A 16,526-nucleotide genomic window follows, 5' to 3' on the forward strand; every position below is an offset into this window, starting at 1 on the left:
CTGGGGCCCTGAGCTGCCCTCCTGGATGTTGAACCGTCCCCCTGGCCCCTGAGCTGTCCCCCTGGCCCTTGAGATATCCCCTGGCCCCTGAGCTATCCCCCGGCCCCTGAGCTATCCCCCTGGCCCTTGCACTCTCTTCCTGGACCCTGAGACATCCTCCTGGCCTCTGAGATATCCCCCTGGCCCCTGAGCTATCCCCTGGCCCCCAAGCTATTACCTTGGCCCCTAAGCTATCCCCCTGACCCCTGAGCCATCCTCCTGGCTCCTGAGCTATCCCCAGGCCCTTGGGCCATCCTCCTGGCCTCTGAGCTATCCTCCTGGCCCCTGAGCCATCCTCCTGGCCCCTGAGCTATCCTCCTGGAGCCTGAGCTATCCTCCTGGCCCCTGAGCTATCCCCCTGGCCCCTGAGCCATCCTCCCGGCCCCTGAGCTATCCCCAGGCCCTTGGGCTATTCTCCTGGCCCCTGAGCTATCCTCCTGGCCCCTGAGCCATCCTCCTGGCCCCTGAGCTATCCCCTGGGCCCCTGAGCTATCCTCCTGGCCCTTGAGCCATCCCCTGGCCCCTGAGCTATTCCCTGGCCCTTGAGCTATCCCCTGGCCCCTGAGCTATCCCCCTGGCCCCTGAGCTATCCCCCTGGCTCCTGGACTATCTTCCTGGACCCGGAGCCATCCTCCTGGCCCCTGAGCTATCCCCTGGCCCCTGAGCTATCCCCCTGACCCCTGGTCTATCTTCCTGGACCCTGAGCCATCCTCCTGACCTCTGAGCTATCCCCTGACCCCTGAGCTATCCCCCTAGCTCCTGAGCTATCCCCCTGGCCCCTGAGACTTCCTCCTGGCCCCTAAGCTATCCCCTGCCCCTGAGCTATCCCCCTTGCCCCTGAGCCATCCTCCTGGCCCTGAGCTATTCCCTGGCCCCTGAGCTATCCCCCTGGCCCCTGAGCTATCCTCCTGGCCCTGAGCTATCCCACTGGCCCAGGTAGTGATAAGCCCCGCTCAGACCCCTGCACACTGGCCCTTTCTGCTGTGCCATTCTTCCCTTCTATCCCACATTCCGGCGGCAAAGGGCAGAGCAGGTCTGCTAGAGACCCCATTAGGAACTACATGTACCAGGCACCCCAAGAACACACTTAAACCAGGCTCAATAGGAGCGGGCTTAAACCAAGTGTACAACCCGGAACCCCCAAAATACTGCAAGTTCTATTACTCAGGACTTAGTAACCATGGTAACGGCTACTAGTACTGGGCGAACCTTCGAAAAGCCCTGGCACTTATTGTCATACATTCAGCTTGGTTATCATGTTGTGTTTTGGAAATGCTATAATGTTATTTGTCAGTCAGCAGTAGCCAGACACCAAGCCTGGCAATGTGCCAGAGTGCCATCCTAGTGACGTCAGAGACTGCGTGGAGGGCCGAGGGCACGTGCGGTTCGTCACTGAAAGGGATCCGTCCTGTTGCATTATGCATGATGCACTCCTGCCGTTCACACGCACATGCTTAGGTTTCGGAAAAATGCCGTCTGCAGCGCCCACTGGGTGCCCTCGGACAGCAGGGTGTCCCCAGGCCCGGTGCCCCCAGTGAATCGCCACTTTCAGGCCCTCGCTCCCTCGTCGAACCGACCCTGGGCCTCGCCTGCTCTGGACCGCTTAACTCTCTGGGTTCCATAGAAACACCATGCAGAAGCAGAGGGGGCAGGTGGTGGCACGGGGCAAAGCAAGGGTGCCTATTGCACCCCATTCCTCTGTACCCAGAGCTTTAGACGTCTGAGACACCCCCTCCAGCCTCTCTGCACCAGAGCCCCAATGCTCCCCCTCCAGCCTCTGTGCACCAGAGCCCCAATGCTCCCCCTCCAGCCTCTGTGCATCAGAGCCCCAATGCTCCCCCTCCAGCCTAACAGCATCACAGGCATAATGCACCTCTTCAAGCCTCTGTGCACCAGAGCCCCAATGCTCCCCCTCCAGCCTAACAGCATCAGAGACATAATGCACCTCTTCCAGCCTCTGTGCATCAGAGCCCCAATGCTCCCCCTCCAGCCTCTGTGCACCAGAGCCCCAATGCTCCCCCTCCAGCCTCTGTGCACCAGAGCCCCAATGCTCCCCCTCCAGCCTCTGTGCATCAGAGCCCCAATGCTCCCCCTCCAGCCTCTGTGCACCAGAGCCCCAATGCTCCCCCTCCAGCCTCTGTGCATCAGAGCCCCAATGCTCCCCCTCCAGCCTCTGTCCATCAGAGCCCAAATGCACCCCCTCCAGCCTCTGTGCACCACAGCCCTAATGCTCCCCCTCCAGCCTCTGTGCACCAGAGCCCCAATGCACCCCCTCCAGCCTAAAAGCATTGGAGACACAATGCACCTCTCCCAGCCTCTGTGCACCAGAGCCCTAATGCACCCCCTCCAGCCTCTGTGCACCAGAGCACCAATGCTCCCCCTCCAGCCTCTGTGCACCAGAGCCCCAATGCTCCCCCTCCAGCCTCTGTGCATCAGAGCACAAATGCACCCCCTCCAGCCTCTGTGCATCAGAGCCCAAATGCACCCCCTCCAGCCTCTGTGCACCACAGCCCTAATGCTCCCCCTCCAGCCTCTGTGCATCAGAGCCCCAATGCTCCCCCTCCAGCCTCTGTGCATCAGAGCCCCAATGCTCCCCCTCCAGCCTCTGTGCATCAGAGCCCAAATGCACCCCCTCCAGCCTCTGTGCACCACAGCCCTAATGCTCCCCCTCCAGCCTCTGTGCACCAGAGCCCCAATGCTCCGCCTCCAGCCTCTGTGCATCAGAGCCCCAATGCTCCCCCTCCAGCCTCTGTGCACCAGAGCCCCAATGCGCCACCTCCAGCCTAAAAGCATCAGAGGCATAATGCACCTTTTCCAGCCTAAAAGCCTCAGAGGCATAATGCACCTCTTCCAGCCTCTGTGCACCAGAGCCCCAATGCTCCCCCTCCAGCCTCTGTGCACCAGAGCTTCAATGCTCCCCCTCCAGCCTCTGTGCACCAGAGCCCCAATGCTCCCCCTCCAGCCTCTGTGCACCAGAGCCCCAATGCACCCCCTCCAGCCTAAAAGCATTGGAGACATAATGCACCTCTTCCAGCCTCTGTGCACCAGAGCCCTAATGCACCCCCTCCAGCCTCTGTGCACCAGAGCCCCAATGCTCCCCCTCCAGCCTCTGTGCACCAGAGCCCCAATGCTCCCCCCAGCCTCTGTGCATCAGAGCACAAATGCACCCCCTCCAGCCTCTGTGCACCAGAGCCCTAATGCTCCCCCTCCAGCCTAACAGCATCAGATGCATAATGCACCTCTTCCAGCCTCTGTGCATCAGAGCCCCAATGCTCCCCCTCCAGCCTCTGTGCATCAGAGCCCCAATGCTCCCCCTCCAGCCTCTGTGCACCAGAGCCCCAATGCGCCACCTCCAGCCTAAAAGCATCAGAGACATAATGCACCTCTTCCAGCCTCTGTGCATCAGAGCCCCAATGCTCCCCCTCCAGCCTCTGTGCATCAGAGCCCAAATGCACCCCCTCCAGCCTCTGTGCACCACAGCCCTAATGCTCCCCCTCCAGCCTCTGTGCACCAGAGCCCCAATGCTCCCCCTCCAGCCTCTGTGCATCAGAGCCCCAATGCTCCCCCTCCAGCCTCTGTGCATCAGAGCCCCAATGCTCCCCCTCCAGCCTCTGTGCACCAGAGCCCCAATGCGCCACCTCCAGCCTAAAAGCATCAGAGACATAATGCACCTCTTCCAGCCTCTGTGCATCAGAGCCCCAATGCTCCCCCTCCAGCCTCTGTGCATCAGAGCCCAAATGCACCCCCTCAAGCCTCTGTGCACCACAGCCCTAATGCTCCCCCTCCAGCCTCTGTGCACCAGAGCCCCAATGCTCCCCCTCCAGCCTCTGTGCATCAGAGCCCCAATGCTCCCCCTCCAGCCTCTGTGCACCAGAGCCCCAATGTGCCACCTCCAGCCTAAAAGCATCAGAGGCATAATGCACCTCTTCCAGCCTAAAAGCCTCAGAGGCATAATGCACCTCTTCCAGCCTCTGTGCACCAGAGCCCCAATGCTCCCCCTCCAGCCTCTGTGCACCAGAGCTTCAATGCTCCCCCTCCAGCCTCTGTGCACCAGAGCCCCAATGCTCCCCCTCCAGCCTCTGTGCACCAGAGCCCCAATGCACCCCCTCCAGTCTAAAAGCATCAGAGACATAATGCACCTCTTCCAGCCTCTGTGCACCAGAGCCCTAATGCACCCCCTCCAGCCTCTGTGCACCAGAGCCCCAATGCTCCCCCTCCAGCCTCTGTGCACCAGAGCCCCAATGCTCCCCCTCCAGCCTCTGTGCATCAGAGCACAAATGCACCCCCTCCAGCCTCTGTGCACCAGAGCCCTAATGCTCCCCCTCCAGCCTAACAGCATCAGAGGCATAATGCACCTCTTCTAGTCTCTGTGCATCAGATGCCTAATGCTCCCCCTCCAGTCTAACAGCATCAGAGGCATAATGCACCTCTTCAAGCCTCTGTGCATCAGAGCCCTAATGCTCCCCTTCCAGCCTAAAAGCATCAGAGGCTAAATGCACCTCTTCACGCCTCTGGGGATCAGAGCCCTAATGCTCCCCCTCCAGCCTAACAGCATCAGAGGCATAATGCACCTCTTCCAGCCTGAAAGCCTCAGAGCCCTTATGCTCCCCCTCCAGCCTAACAGCATCAGAGGCATAATGCACCTCTTCCAGCCTCTGTGCATCAGAGCCCTTATGCTCCCCCTCCAGCCTAACAGCATCAGAAGCATAATGCACCTCTTCCAGCCTCTGTGCATCAGATGCCTAATGCTCCCCCTCCAGTCTAACAGCATCAGAGGCATAATGCACCTCTTCAAGCTTCTGTGCATCAGAGCCCTAATGCTCCCCCTCCAGTCTAACAGCATCAGAGGCATAATGCACCTCTTCAAGCCTCTGTGCATCAGAGCCCTAAAGCTCCCCCTCCAGTCTAACAGCATCAGAGGCATAATGCACCTCTTCCAGCCTCTGTGCATCAGATGCCTAATGCTCCCCCTCCAGTCTAACAGCATCAGAGGCATAATGCACCTCTTCACGCCTCTGGGGATCAGAGCCCTAATGCTCCCCCTCCAGCCTAACAGCATCAGAGGCATAATGCACCTCTTCCAGCCTCTGTGCATCAGAGCCCTTATGCTCCCCCTCCAGCCTAACAGCATCAGAGGCATAATGCACCTCTTCCAGCCTCTGTGCATCAGATGCCTAATGCTCCCCCTCCAGTCTAACAGCATCAGAGGCATAATGCACCTCTTCAAGCCTCTGTGCATCAGAGCCCTAATGCTCCCCCTCCAGTCTAACAGCATCAGAGGCATAATGCACCTCTTCAAGCCTCTGTGCATCAGAGCCCTAATGCTCCCCCTCCAGCCTAAAAGCATCAGAGGCATAATGCACCTCTTCACGCCTCTGGGGATCAGAGCCCTAATGCTCCCCCTCCAGCCTAACAGCATCAGAGGCATAATGCACCTCTTCCAGCCTCTGTGCATTAGAGGCCTATTGTGCCCCCCCCCAACCTGAGGGCAACAGAACCCTAATACACCACATTCAGCATCTGGGCATCAGAGGCCTAATGTGCCCCTGTTAAAGTATGTTTTTCATAATACCGGCTGATAACGAACATTGGCCTAAGCGGATTCGCATTGCACTGAAAATCGCATTTAAATGAACCGGAATAAGGCTGACTACGCTGCCATTTTAGAATCATCCGCCATTTTGTTTAACTCCTGTTTTTGCCTCATGTTAAACTTTGTATTTTCAGCTGCAGCAGGGAAAAATGAACTTTGCATTGTGTCAACGCTGATAAACATGTTGTAGCTGCTGAGAGTGGATTGTTTGTCCTGAACTAAGAAACCTTGGAGCTAAACTAGAGTTGAATTGACCAGTAATTTATATGTTGTCTTTGCCAATAGCGTCATCCTCATGCAAACAGTCAACGGAATGGTGAATATCTAAAACCGTGTACCTTTGCAGAAATCTTTGTGATCCTTCCTTGAAACTGGACTTACTTTAAGCTTGAAAAAAATGTAACCATTGGGCTATGTGTGCAGAAAAACATGTCTAGTGTTTGAGGAAAACAGTGATTCTGTACTAGTTATGTGAACTAGCTACGAACCCTTAATTAATATGTAACTCGAAGATGGGCTGGACGATGTAACTGGGATTGTGGCCAAGTGTATATAAACCCATGACTTTGTAATGTCCAGCACTCTCTCCCCCTCACGGTGTCTGTCGGTACACACTGCCAGGCGCTGAGAGCCAGATAGCTATCTGTCCAATAAAACTGTACATGTACTTTTGAACTCGTGACTGGCGTATTTCATCTTTGGTGGTACTAAGCCTCGATATTTCTTTTGGTCCTATAGATGGCGCCCGAATAGGGACCCTCAAGATTGATGTCACATCGCTGAACAAGAGACATGGCTACCGGACTAGGATCAGAGAATGAAGGGGCCCCTGTAAAACGAGACATGACTCCTCAGCAGTACTGCATGATCCGATCCCTTGACAGTGAGTAAGCGGTTTAGGAAGACATCTTGAGGAGGGTCACCATGTGGAGGCCAGTTGCAACAAAAAATCGCCAATCACGACAATCCTTTGAAATTCGATCGGACCCTTTTGCATTTGAAATCATGTGAGTCGTGCCCCGATTCCTAAGAATCCTGATATTGGTTGCAGATTTCCACTTGTAAGTACAAACGAAGCCAGGTAACACCAGAAATCTGACATGCCTGCGAAATTGTCATCCTGTTTCAGGGTATTATTCCACAGAGATAGGCAATCTTTGGGACGAGGCCAACCACCGCCACCCGTTGGGTCGCCGGCTTGTTTAATGTACTGTAGGTACGGCCTAGGAGTTATTGTATTTAATGAAATTTGGCACAGATAGACTAGACATGTTTCTGAACTTCAGTGGCCAGTTTTTGGCAGTTTCAAAATTGCCCGCCTAGAGTATTTAGAATCTATATTGTTGAAGAAAAAGGCTAGGCCTGCAGCATTTGATGCAATTAAAGATTGGAGAAAGGAAGCTATGCAGCAACTTAAAAGTAAAGAAAAACATGCACGTAGATACATGAGAAATGCTGAAAAAGCACTATTGCATGATCAGCAGAAACAGTCAGAATCTATTAGAAGTATGGATAGGGCCTTTTCACTTGTTGTGCAAAAGATATATCCATCTCAGGATATTCATACCTCAGATAAGTTGATTAATACATTGATAAATGAACATAGAAATGTTTCCACTGCACCTCCACTTTATGTGCCTCCTCCTGTCGTTGTGCCTCCTCCCGTTGTAGTTCCTCCTCCTCCTGTTATTGTTCCTCTTCCTGTTGTTTTCCTCCTCCTGAACCTCCACCCTTACTGACAGTTGCCGTCCCCATAATTCCATCTGCACCTCCAGCGGTATTGCCTTTGTTAGCTATTGCTTCCTTACAGAGTGGTTCTGCTCCACCTGTGGTAGTTGAGGGGGCGGGAGTTGATTCAAGAATAGTGACTCGTGGTACAGTATGCAAAGCTAGAAAAAGAGAATTGCACACGTGGGCTAAAAAGTACATAGAAGAGCGACGAGTCAGCTGTTTTAGTTGCAATTTCTTACCAAGGGGATATTCCCGAACAGACTATATTGATAGAACGGATGGGAACGCATTTAGCTGATATATGGAATGATTTGACGGACATGAATGTCCCACAGGGGTTGAGGGATTTATATGTCCTAGCCTGCTCAAGGCACACTGCGGAGAAAGTACATGAGCATTTTGAGAAGGTATTTGAGTTTAAAAGGGAGCTAGATCAGTTACAGAAAGATGAAATGGATGGTAATGGACGGGACGCTCCATAAATGCAGAAGCAATTTCTTCCTCCATTGAAACCAATGAGTGAACAAATGCGGATTTGCACAAGCGACGCTCTTAGATGGATTTCGGATGTTTCAATTTCTCCCACTGAAGTGCATGACATGTTTAGTCAGTATACTCCGCCAATGCAAAGGAAAGTGTTACAGGATGAATTTATGAAGAGAAAGGTCTGCTGTGCCGCAGATTTAATGGTCATTTATGAGAGCATTTTCGCCCGATACTGCTTTAACTACTTTGTCACTTGATTTAGCTTTGTTGCTTAATAAGCGTTCAGATTTGCCTACTTTACAATTGCTGATGAGGGAGGTTCCCCCGACATATGTTCCGAAAGTAGAAATTCCAGCTAATGCGCAGCAGGAACACCTGCTTCTACTATTGAAGCACATTATGTCTCACAGTTTGTTCATGTCCCATTTTCTAGAATACCATTAGACAAACAATGGCAGATATTAGGAAGAATCTGACAGGAATTTATAAAGAAATTGAATCTGTCTTGCATTCGTCAGTTTTCACACTGGGTGATATAGATTTGTTGTTTCCCGTGATCCTACCTCCTGATTTATGGAAGCAGATTACAACTGTAGATGATCAGGCAGGGATGGGTGATGAATGGGATGCTTTAGTACGAATAGATCGGGAAAGGAATGCTGGTGAGAAACCGCCACAAGTGATACTGATGTTGCCAGATAGAATAGTAGCTAAATTAAAAACTCTGGTTCCTGAGAAAAGAATCATATGGGATAAACTTATGGCTTGCATACAATTGAAGTCAGAGGGTGCAACTGAGTATTTTAATAGATTTGAGCAAGTATTTTCAGATTTTAGTGGTCAAGACTTGAGTACAAAGTCCGGAAAAAGACTGTTTGTAAACAAGTTTGTGCGCAGATTGTTGCCTGAAATCCAATCACAGATTATGACTTCTGAAAGCGCTTGGCAAGCGAAATCACAATCTGAAGTGTTACATATGGCTCAGTACTAGGAAAATAGAGTTACTACAGAGAAGGAGAAAGCGGAAAAGAAGAATGGAGAGTTGAAAAGTAAAGTATTATTGCAGCAGATAGCTTTGCGAAGTGGCATTGGGAAGTGGCTGTTAGGCTGGACGAATGCTGCCTAGCTTTCCCCCTGTTTCTTCTGCTACTGAGAACGCTGCCGTCGCCGTCAGCGAGAGGAAGCCCTTTCGGAGTGTTTTCTCTTCGTAACACTCCAAGTACCATAACACAACGCACACTGTGGCCACGCCCCCATATCCCTCTCCTTGCGATTGGCCTAGGATATTTACTGGTGATCCCGCGAATTGCGCGTGCATTGCGAAGTGGCATTGGGAAGTGGTTGTTAGGCTGGACGAACGCTGCCTAGCTTTCCCCCTGTTTCTTCTGCTACTGAGAACGCCGCCGTCGCCGTCGGCGAGAGGAAGCCCTTTCGGAGTGTGTTCTCTTCGTAACACTCCAAGTACCATAACACAAGTAATGGACTAATTCACGACTGTTCTTTTGGTCGTTGTGTTTACCTTGTGCATTTCACCGCTGACTGCGGTGAGAGTCTTCCCGACTCGGTTCTGACGAGAGCCCTTTCTTTTCTTTTTCTGCAGCGCACACTGTGGCCACGCCCCCATATCCCTCTCCTTGCGATTGGCCTAGGATATTTACTGGTGATCCCGCGAATTACGCGTGCATTGCGAAGTGGCATTGGGAAGTGGTTGTTAGGCTGGACGAACGCTGCCTAGCTTTCCCCCTGTTTCTTCTGCTACTGAGAACGCCGCCGTCGCCTTCGGCGAGAGGAAGCCCTTTCGGAGTGTTTTCTCTTCGTAACACTCCAAGTACCATAACACAAGTAATGGACTAATTCACGACTGTTCTTCTGGTCGTTGTGTTTACCTTGTGCATTTTGTGCATTTCACCGCTGACTGCGGTGAGAGTCTTCCCGACTCGGTTCTGACGAGAGCCCTTTCTTTTCTTTTTCTGCAGCGCACACTGTGGCCACGCCCCCATATCCCTCTCCTTGCGATTGGCCTAGGATATTTACTGGTGAACCCACGCATTGCGCGCGCATTGCGAAGTGGCATTGGGAAGTGGCTGTTAGGCTGTTTGGATGTGCAGAGGTGCGGCATCCCTAAATTGTAACTCTTTGACCGTAAGGTAATAGTTGTTTATTATTTCTGCCTTGATTAAGATCGTGGTGGATACAGTCTAAGCTCTGGAAAGAGGCTAGGAAATGGTTTAGGGAAAACTTGTGTACATTCAATTTTGAGCTCAATTTGAGCATTATGTGGATAAAAGTACTAATCGACAGGATAGAGTGAAGTATTTCTATCCCTTGTATAAGTGTGAAAGCTCTAAGATGGTGAAAAAGTTACGAAATGGTACAAGGTGTCTGAATAGATCCCTCGGGGCTGCATATCAGGGTAGCCTCTCAGAAGAAGAAGACAATGATGTTCAGGTGAATCAGGCAAAGAAAAAAGGTTGTAATTTGCGTAGCACGATCGTTGATAGTGATTTAAATGCTCATGTGAGCTCTTTAGCAGTTAACAAGTCAATCAACCCTACACATGTGGCCAGTATTGTAAATACCCTTGACTTAGAGAAGGATAGATGCACGGAACCCACTGATGGTATTATATAGCCAAAACATGTGATTAGTAATGTACCAATAAACGACAACTCACTGTTGGGTGTTGTTGGAGATGAGTATACTTTGCCGCCATTAGATACCTCACTAGTCGCCCCGGTGGTGCTGGCGGATTTACACAGTCGAACAAGACTGTCAAATGGGCCATCCACGCCAGACGCGAGTTCTCATCAATTTAGAGAACAAGTACATTTTCATGCTGCCATTGCAGCAAACCTGAAACAGCTTAAAGAAGACATGAAAAAACATGACACATCTAATGCAAACATCATGAGGAAGGCCAGCTCACCTGCACATGAGTTACCCCACATGCATAATGAATCAGGTAATTCACAGTCCCCTGTTTTGGGAATGGGCGGAACTCAACTGAAAGAGAGAAATCAAAGTCCACGTTTACCAAACTCGTATTTTCCTCTCTACCCACTTGAAGATACCTTAATTGACCTGAACAACCAAGAACTCCAAAATTTTCCAGTGTTAGCAAGAATTTTGAACTTGCTTGACAAAGGTCATGAGTACACACATGGAGCGCTGCATGCATTAAGTAATTCCAACGCAGAAATCATGAATACCCTAAGTAGAATCCAAGGATTCATGATGTCACAGGAAAAATGTAATAACTTCTGGGCTTCGCAACTCGAGATTGTAAGGCAGTTGGAAAACCCATTAGTTAGGCCTCCTTTCTGTGAACATTCTTCCCAAACTGAGCTGATCTACGAATTAAAAAGAGAGGCATCTGAGGAACAATCGCAGTCTGTAATTAAGTACAAGTCTCCACCTGTCTCTGAATATCTTGAGATTGCAAAACTACAACATGACCGGATACTGGTCCTTGAAAACATTGTAGTCTCAGCGAACCTAGTACCTCCAGAGTTAATGGTAAAAGATGGTGGTAATCTCCCGGTAGCAGAGAATATGGTCCAGGACAAACGAGATAGTCCTTCAGCACTCACAGATTTGATTGACCTAAACATGGCCAACCAGTCAGTGACAGAAAATCCTACAGTGAATGATGCAGAGGCAACCGAGCCACCGCAATCTATGTTTTTTATGTCAAGAAAGGCAAAAAACAATATGCGAAAGCTCCAAAAAGAAAGGGACGGGTTACTGTTTCCTCACTTCCCCTAGTTAACACGGAAAAAAAAAAAATTCTAAAAAAACAAAAACTAAAACATCAGTCACCCCCATTTCCTCCGAAATGGGTTTTGCGCAAAGGCAATTGGATGATATGGGCATTGATATAACCCAACTGAATAATGAGAGTCAGGTACTTTTGGAGGGGAGCAAACCAGGGGTTGAGGCCAAATTGCCTCCCTCAAGTATCTCCTCTGAAAAGACATCCGAGAATTCTCCAATGTTAATACAAACACAATTACAGAGGTTTTTTGAGAAGATTGATAAAAAATTCACGTCCATGTCTGTACAGGTGATGAATGACTCTTCTGAACGTGTGGGGAATGTTGTGGAGAAACAAGTAGATAATGGAATTGTCATTCAAAAAAGCAACAAAATAAGTGGTCACCAACCCACCCTGACGCCAGTCTTTTCAAATGTGAAGGGGTCTTTAGATCCAGTCTTGTCTAATTCCGAAAATGTAGTAAAAGTGGGAAATGTTGTCCAATGTGAAGAAATACCATAGGATGGTGGGCCGATTGTAACTTGATTGATAAACCCAGTCTAAATCGAGCGGCGATAATGAAAATCTTCCATCAGATACCAGCTTTACGTAACTTGGTCTCAAACGACATTGACTGGGTCAAATTACCCTTCACACGCAATTACCGAATGATTTGTAAATTGCAACATCCCATAATTGCATCTTTAATATGGGCCCATTATAGAGATTTAGAGTTTTTGGGTTATAAGTTACTTGACTTCCACACAATGGAGGATGCATTTGCCTTCATAGACTACCAAGATGTAGAGGAAAAATCAAATAGAAAAAATGAGCCAAGAGATACCCAATTGACTATGTTACATGAAAAAGTAAGTTCACAGGCAGAAGCTGTTGAGCAAATAATAAAAAGCCTTGCATGGTTAGAGCCCTTGATGAAATCGATGATTAAAGAGATTCCTGTGGTTGACAACTCATAAAAAAATGTATTTACTGTAAAATCTTGGAATTGTTGTGGTTATAAGCACCTCATGAATTGGTCCAGGACAAATTTATGTCTGAAAAGGCCTGCAATTATTCTTTTGCAGGAAACTATGGCCATTGCTGATATGCCCGTTGAAGGTTTTTCTTGCTTCTTTAGCCACGCACAAAAGGGACTCCTAGGGCGTCCAAGAGGGGGTCTTGCAATTCTAGTTTCATTGGTGTTTGATGTGGTTATAAAGCAGCTGCATGTCTCTGAAGAATTTCTGGCCATTGTCATATTGTCTAATAATACCCAGAATGTTCCGTTAGTAGTCTTATCCCTGTACTGGAACCCGATGAGGTCTACAGTTGATGGAATATTAGAAAAGTTGAATGCACTTTTAGAGGTGATTATGAATGAAATGCCTAACGCTGAAATCATTCTGGGCGGGGACTTTAACTCTTCTTTGTTGCTGCCGACTATGAACACCTAAATAATCAACTTGCATTATCGTCTCATGAAAGAGGACGATTGTGGGGTAACTTTTTTGATGACTGGAATATGCAAGTAATTCCGTTTGCAACAGACGGTCCACAAATGACCTGGAAAAGAGGCCGATATAAGTCTTCTATTGATTACATTGTTGTATCGACCTCTTTAGCCACGTCTGCCGTGTATTGTATAATTGAAGAATCATCTCTTAGTGATCACTCTTGTTTGAGCTGTACTTTGGCGTGCAACTTAAATGAATACAACTTGTATGGTCCCTTAAAATTGCCTGAAATTGACAGAAGCATGTTATCCATAAGATGGAATCTAAACACGTGTCGTCGGTTGAACAGTCTTGTGAGTCGTGACTTGCTAATATTTGATCCGAAAATGCTGTCAATGGCTGAATGTAGGTGGTTGGATTTATGGAATGTGAAAATGATTTGTAAACACCTCAATGATATATCCTCCACATACAAGCACGCTCGGGTTGTTGAAGGTGGTGGTGTATTTGACCTGGCAATTGCAAATAGAAAAACACAAAAAATCAAGAAATTAGGGACCTGAAAAGGGTATACAATCTCTCGTTTGCTCAAGTAAACGACAGAAAAAAGGAAATACTGGCTAAATACAGAAATGATATTAGACCCCTAAAATTCAATATACATATGAAAAAGAATCAACAACTGATTAATTTGATGCTTGGTCAAAAACCCAGAGAGATTTGGGGATTATTAAGAGACCCCTTGAATAGAAGCCAGGATCAGAAATCCTCCAAAGTAAGTGGGGAAGCTTGGGTTGAATTCTTCCAGAACAAATATGCGATGCCTGAAAATTATAAGTCGCTTAAATATGAGGCATGTATAGCAGATTTACCTAGCAGTTGTCCATGGGAGGTGGAGGCAATTGAGCTGGTAATAACAAATCTTAAGTCTTCAAAAGCAGCTGGCCCAGACGGAATTCCTCCGTGTGTATTGAAAGATGATCCTAAATTCTGGGCCTCTAATTTACATTGCTGCTTTGAGATTATTTTCAAAACAAAAAACTTGCCCCCCTCTTGGACTTCTGCCTTATTTATCCCCTTACATAAAAAAGGAGACACAGCGGATCCTGCCAACTTTAGACCTATTGCTATGATAGACATCTCAGCAAAGGTGTTTGCTGCATTAATTCTTAAAGAACTAAACTCCTTTATATCTGATTCCCAGATGTTTCTCGTTATCAATCTGGTTTCAGAAAAGGGTTGGGGGCACAACTAAATGCAACAATTCTTGCACATTTATTGAAGAGCGCAAGGCAAGATCAAAAAGGGCCTATATATATGGCATTTGTCGATCTATCATCAACATTCGACTGCGTCATTAGAGATATTTTGTGGGTGAGATGCAATTGTTTCAGATTCCGGATTATTTAATAGCAATGATTATTATGCTTCACTCAAATACCAGCTATAGAGTGAGAATCGATTGCTTTGGTCATTTGACTGAACCTATACGAACCTACATTGGGGTCAAACAAGGGTGTAATTTGGCGGCAACCCTCTTTAACCTATACCTAGCTGACATAGATGAGCTCTGGAGCCAGATTGTTTCCTTTCCTGCAAAATTGGGTGACTTGTGCATAAACTGGATGGCATTTGCCGATGATATAATCCTTTTAGATCACACTCCCTTTGGTTTACAACATAAACTACAGTGGTTTTTTAACTTCTGTGAAACCCAGAATGTGTCAGTAAATCCTAGTAAATCAAAGATACTTATCTTTAGTAATAAAAGAAAACTTGTATGATATAAATGGTCCATAAAAAGAAATGAGATTCCTCGGGCTCCAGGACTCACTTATCTGGGATATAATCTGACAAACACTGACTCAATAACAAAATGGCAAGCGGCAATCTCAATCAAGGCGATGCCATTGATCGGTCAGATGAAGATTATTCACAGTAAGTTATGCACATTTTCGCTTATTTCACTTATTGAGTTTTATTTACTCAAAGTGGAATCAATCATTTTATATGGGTTACACCTATACTAAATGTGCTTCAGGGGATGATCTGGAAGAAGGTCCTACACTTGCCTCTTTCCATGCCTAATCCGATAATCATTCATGAGTTAGGACTCACTTCCTTGGCATCTAAACTCTTGTGGCGTAGACTTGCTAATTTGGGAAAAATGCTAGATACTATTAAAAACTCACTATATGAATATTTAGAATCCATGGTGACGAAAGGTATTCCCACTTCCTTGCAGAAGGCCAATGCGGAATTACTCAATGCCCTGTCTCTGATTGCGCAGAATATTTCAGACTTGGTCCAATAACCTCAGATTGTAAAAAAAAAAACCTTTCGTGTATGATTGGGCAGACAGCGCTGATAAGATTGGCCAATAGAGCAATCATAAGGAATATGGGAAATTCCGCCATAAGCAGCAACCTCTTCTATCATATCTGACGCAAGTACCCAGCAAATGGGTGAGAATCTCTTACAGGCGATTTAGTTTCAACCTAGTATTAACTAAAGATCGCATGAAATGCTGGAAGAATAACATTGAACAAATTGACATGAATTGCAGATTATGTATGACAGGTGCCCAGGAAACCCTGTAAAGCCTTGGAACCAGAAAGATTGAAACTTCTTGGCAAGTATGTATTCTCAGCTAATTCCGTTGCCTATGAATCATTGTGGGTCCAATATATGTGGCGATATAGGGTGCCGGTCGTACTTGCTTTGGTACGTTTCCTCCAAATTATAGAAAAAAGACTAGGTATGCTAAATGCTGACTGAAAAATAAGAAACGAAACTATGGTTGTAATAAAATTATGTGTAGCTCCTAGTCTGATAAGGGAATAAAATGTCGCTGTTGCCATCCTTATCACAATTTTGAATATCTAGTGCGTGCATTACAAATTACTAGGAAGCCTGAATTTTGAATTGTGAAACTCGAATTTTAATGTTAACATTGGGCGTGTCTGTCTGATTTTCTATTGATTTTTTATTGTATAAATGTTGTTTTAGTGTTGTATTGGTCGGAAAGGAAGAGAAAAGAGGTTCTTCTCGAACTGTATTGTTTCATTTATATGTTGTAAAGATGTTTCATCAAACACAACAATAAAAAAAAAATAATAATAATAATAAAAAATTGCAGCAGATAGCTAGAGGAGCCCGAGGTGGGATACACAGTTGAGAGGCCAATTTACACCACAGGGTAATGTGCAAATGGGTCCTGTACACATGAACCAGTGTGCATATTGTAGACAGGAAGGTCATTGGCGAGCACAATGCCCATTCCTTCAGAAAAGGAAGGAATGGGCATATAGTACCATGGGTAGACGATCCAGAGGCCGTCCTGGGATAGGGGCTCCTGGTAGAAGTCAGTCTGCTCAGAATCAACAGACACCTTCACAAGATATTCAGCAAGAAAGTGTTAATAGTGGGAACATTTTCGATAATCCTTCAACTGTCTATTTTTCTGAGG

Source organism: Ambystoma mexicanum, chromosome 7p, assembly GCF_040938575.1.
Source record: "Ambystoma mexicanum isolate Mex_15411 chromosome 7p, UKY_AmexF1_1, whole genome shotgun sequence".
Lineage (NCBI taxonomy): Eukaryota > Metazoa > Chordata > Amphibia > Caudata > Ambystomatidae > Ambystoma > Ambystoma mexicanum.